The sequence below is a fragment of the Rattus rattus genome, chromosome 9 (genome assembly GCF_011064425.1).
Source record: "Rattus rattus isolate New Zealand chromosome 9, Rrattus_CSIRO_v1, whole genome shotgun sequence".
In the NCBI taxonomy this organism is placed as follows: Eukaryota; Metazoa; Chordata; class Mammalia; order Rodentia; family Muridae; genus Rattus; species Rattus rattus.
The window spans coordinates 10,976,853-10,982,488 of NC_046162.1; positions in this window are offsets into that span (position 1 = coordinate 10,976,853).

Genomic DNA, 5,636 nt, shown 5'->3' on the forward strand with positions numbered 1-5,636 from the left:
ATACATGGACTGACCCTGGACTCTGACCTCATAGGTAGCAATGAATATCCTAGTAAGAGCACCAGTGGAAGGGGAAGCCCTGGGTCCTGCTAAGACTGAACCCCCAGTGAACTAGACTGTCGGGGGGAGGGCGGCAATGGGGGGAGGGTGGGGAGGGGAACACCCATAGGGAAGGGGGGGAGGGAAGGGGATGTTTGCCCGGAAACCGGGAAAGGGAATAACACTCGAAATGTATATAAGAAATATTCAAGTTAATTAAAAAAAAAAAAAGGTTTGTGGGAAGATGGGGCTGCTGCTGCTGCTGACTCCTGTAAACTGAACTGATGATTTCCTGACAATGCAGATGGGATTTTCAGGCAAAAGGTCCAGTTCCCTGAACCTAACAAACTTTCTTTTCCTGTTTACCTCTGGTAGGTGGTGGGCTGTAAGGGAGGTTAAAGCATTTAAGAACGCATAGTAAATATAGAGTTTGAAAACCAAAACCATCATTACAGTCTGGTGCTAGCCAATTCAAAGTCTAGGAATTGAATAAGGACTCTCTGCCTTCCTTTCTTCCTCTGGTCCTTGTGTCAAATTCTCATTGTGCTGAGATATAACTGCCACATAACCGAAGAAAAGGATAGCAAGGCTTGCGGCCATTGTGCATATTCCAACAAAGAAAGTCTCATGGTGGGAGCAGTCTCAGATGAGGAGAATGATTCCCAGAGTCAGAGAAACCATGCCCACGTGGAGATGACGAGTATGTTACCACGGGCAACATCCAAGTGATAGACAGCAAACACGCTCCTCTTCAGGCTCCTCCTCCCTTCTTCCCAGGAGGCTGCTCATAACAAGCAGTTGGAGAGGTTGGTTCAATGTGGTTATTTTCCTACAGTGATTGATGGGGGGAAATAAGCAGGTCTGAATTTGGGCCGTGAACTGTGCCTACCACAGAAGAACTGGTAAGGTTGCAGTAAAGTTCAGAACCCCCAATAAAGCATAAACAAGAGCGACACAAGTACAAACAAGCTCCAGGAGCACGTGACCAAGTGACAGCTCACTAGGAAGACCACCTGAGACCCTTCACCACACAGAGCATCCCTAGCCAAGCCAATAGGAAAGCAGCTACCCTGAGATTCCACCACAGCCCAAAATATAAGGTCCCTGTTTATGAGGAATAAAGTGCATGAGTTCCTTCTCCAAAGATCATGTAAAAGTGCCTATCTAATTGGGGTGTAACAATCTAGGGAAAAGTCTCTTACCCTGCAGCTTTAGTCACTGGGTCTCGGAGGCTCCAACCTTGGCTCCATGCTGCAGAAGAGGCCCTGCAGCCTCATTGCCTGGCTCCAGCTACCCCACGGAGAGGCATAACACCGGGCATTCTGACCATTTCCAAGCACTGAGAGATTTTTTGCTCCTGCTGGCCAGGCTAAGGATTTCCAACAGGCTATGCCCCTGTAAAGGCCGGCAGCTGGCATCCAGATGTGGGGCCTGAGCAGCTGACTCACTACAGCTGATGCCCATGCAAACTCAATGAAACTCTGGACACTGAAGGTAGGCCCCACCCTCAACCTGTCATTTTCCCACTGTGATTTCAGGCAGTGCCATCACGTGGATTTGGACAACTGATGACTTCTGGCCATAGCTACTCTTTGGTGTGGGCTAAAGGGACCTTTAGCCCCTTTCTAAAACCTGATAGCCCATAATGGAAATCAGCAAAGACTCGCTAACTTCTCCTTATAACAACAAACCTTCCCAAATCCCATGGGAGAGAGAGCTGAACACACAGAAGTGTGGGATAATCCTGAGACTGCAGGGTGACAGACTGCTACTTGCCCATCCTTTGCCCACATCCCGCCCAAGAGGAAACTGCATAGTGCCTGGACACAGGAATATATGAGCAGTCAGCTGCAGGAGCCCCACGGTTCAGATCTGCATCAAAATCTGAATTGAACCAGTCAAATAGCTCCCTGCACCCAAATCCCATGTGTGGGGAGATAGCTAGAAACTCAGAAGTGTGGACACCACTGAGAAACCAGAGGAGACTACTCTCTGCCCACATTCCCAACTCAAGAGGAAACCACCCAGTGCCATCCGTGCCCCCTACGCACAGGTACCTAAGAGCAGTAGGGGCAGGACCCTTCTGGTTGCTGCCCTCGCCGAGAACTGAAAGCAAGCTGCCAGGAGTGACTACACACCTGAGAGCATAACACTTTGTTCTCATAACTGGCTGAAAGAAAACAGGAAAACAGGTCTACAGGAAGGCTGACACACGGGCTCTTAGAAGGGTCAAGCCACCATCAGAAACAGCAAGACAAACTAACACCAGAGACAATCTGAGGGCAAGAGGCAAGCGCAGGAACACAAGCAACAGAAACAAAGACTACTTGGCATCATCAGAGCCCAGTTCTCTCACCAAATCAAACACTGGATATCCAAACACACCAGAGAAGCAAGATTTAGATTTAAAATCACATTTTTATCATGATGATGGAAGACTTTAAGAAGGTCAGAAATAACTCCCTTAAGGAAATACAGAACAACACAGGTAAACAAGCAAAAGACCTTAAAGAGGAAACAAAAAAATCCCTTAAAAAACTACAGGAAAATACAACTAAACAGGAGAAGGAAATGAACAAAACCATCCAGGAGTCAAAAATGGAAATAGAAACAATAAAGAAAGCACAAACAGAGACAACCCTGGAGATAGAAAACCTAGGGAAGAGATCAGGAGTCATAGATGCAAGCATCACCAAAAGAAGACAAGAGATAGAAGAGAGAATCTCAGGAGCAGGAGATACCATAGAAAACATTGACACAACTGTCAAAGAAAATGGAAAATGGAAAAAGTTCCTAGCCCAAAACATCCAGGAAGTCCAGGACACAATGAGAAGATCAAACCTAAGGATAATAGGTATAGAAGAGAGTGAAGACTCCCAACTTAAAAGGCCAGTAAATATCTTCAACAAAATTACAGAAGAAAACTTCCCTAGCCTAAAGAAATAGATGCCCATAAACATGCAATAAGCCTACAGAACTCCAAATAGATTGGACCAGAAAAAAAATTCCTTCTATCACATAATAGTCAAAACACCAAATGCACAAAACGAAGAAAGAATATTCAAAGCAGTAAGGGAAAAAGGTCAAGTAACATATAAAGGCAGACCTATCAAAATTACACCAGACTTCTCACCAGAGACTATGAAAGCCAGAAGATCCTGGACAGATGCCATACAGACCCTAAGAGAACACAAATGACAGCCCAGGTTACTATATCCAGCAAAACTATCAATTAACATTGAGAGAGAAACCAAGATATTCCATGACAAAACCAAATTTATACAATATCTTTCTGCAAATCCAGCCCTACGAAGGATAATAAATGGAAAAGTCCAACACAAGGAGGAAAACTATACCCTAGAAAAAGCAAGAAAATAATCTCCTTACAACAAAACCAAAAGAAGAGAAGCACACAAACATAATCCCACCTCTAAATACGAAAATAACAGGAAGCAACAATTATCACTATTCCTTAATATCTCTCAACATCAATGGACTCAATTCCCCAATGAAAAGACACATATTAACAGACCGGATAGGTAAAGTGGACCCAGCATTTTGCTGCATACAGGAAACACACCTCAGTGACAAAGGTAGACATTACCTCAGAGTAAAAGAAAACCATTTTCCAATCAAATATTCTGAAGAAGCAAGCTGGAGTAGCCATTCTAATATCGAATAAAATCGACTTTCAACCAAAAGTCATCAAAAAAGATAAGGAAGGACACTTCATATTCATTGAAGAAAAAATCCACCAAGATAAACTCTCAATCCTTAAATATCTATGCTCCAAAAACAAGGGCACCTACATTCATAAAAGAAACCTTACTAAAGCTCAAAGCACACATTGCACCTCATGCAATAATAGTAGGAGATTTCAACACCCCACTCTCATCAATGGAAACAGAAATTAAACAGAGACATAGACTAACAGAAGTTATGACCCAAATGGACTTAATGAATATTTATAGAATATTCCATCCTAAAACAAAAGGATATACCTTCTTCTCACCACCTCATGACACCTTCTCAAAAATTGACCATATAATCAGTCACAAAACAGGCCTCAACAGATACAGAAAGATAGAAATAATCCCATGCATCCTATATCAGAGGCTGGTCTTTAATAACATCAATAAGGAAAGAATGTCCACATATACATGGAAGTTGAACAATGCTCCACTCAATGATAACTTGATCAAGGAAGAAACAAAGAAATTAAAGACTTCTTAGAATTTAATGAAAATGAAGATACAATATACCCAAACTTATGGGACACAATAAAAGCTGTGATAAGAGGAAAACTCATAGCTCTGAGTGCCTGCAGAAAGAAACAGGAGAGAGCATATATCAGCAGCTTGACAGCATACCTAAAAGCTCTAGAAAAAAAAAAAGAAACAAATACACCCAAGAGGATTAGAAGGCAGGAAATAATCATCAGATAAAAACATCCCCCAGGTTATGGAAATATGTGTCCTAAGACACCATGGAATAAAAATAGCCAAAAAGCAAGCCTCATTGTTTTGGGAGGAAGTCCTTCAGATAACATCAGGCCTGGCCAATGGTAATATTTACAGACCCGATTCATAGACCAAAGTACCTCTCTCATCCAATGCAGGGACACCCAAGAAGGAAAAAAAACCTATTATTTTTTTTAGAATTTATTTATTATATATAAGTACACTGTAGTTGTCTTCAGACACAGCAAAAGAGGGCATCAGATCCCACTACAGATGGTTGTGAGCCACCATGTGGTTGCAGGGATTTGCACTCAGGACCTCTGGAGGAGCAGTCAGTGCTCTTAACCATTGAGCCATCTCTCCAACTCCCAAACCCCCTCTTGATTTTTGCCCTTCTTAGCTCCAAATCAGCAATGTACAGAACCAGCTAAAATAGGACAGGCCTATAAACACCACAGCACCTGAGCCCCCTCAGTCAGATGAACCCACAGATCAAAGTCCTAAAAACCACAGCATTTCAGACCTCACAGCCCCTACCCAATTAATACAGGAAATAAAACCCATCTACTTACCCTTTCTACCTGTATGACCCCTCAGACGAGGCACCGAACAAGCTCTTGGCCCCACTGGCCTTTCCTCTCCTCACCCAATGACCTAACCCTCTACATGGTTCCATTAAAAAACAAGCTCCCACTTACCCTCCCCAGACTGCTTCCCCCAAGTCAGAAAGAGCAATTTCTCCTCCCCAAGTTCTCACACTGGCTCCTCCTGCATGTGAATGCTAAAGGCCCTATTCCCCAATTGGTTCTTGATTGATCAATAAAGATGCCAACAGCTAATGACGGGCCAGAAGAGGTGGGACTTTCAGATTCTTGCAGGCAGTCTAGAAGATGCAGGAGGAGGAAAGGGATTCATCATGCTTTGGAGGGAGAGAGAGACACTAGGCATGTGAGATCTTGGGTGGGGTGACCATTGGCCACTTCCCCAGGCCGCAGATTAGAAATGCAACTAAGCTAAGGGCAGATGTAGGGTGTCGATCAGGGAGAAGGTAACTGGGCAACTAAGCTAAGGGAAGATACAGAATGTTGAGCAAATAGTAAAGGAAAAGCCATGCTAGCTGTGGGAAGCTTAGAAGAG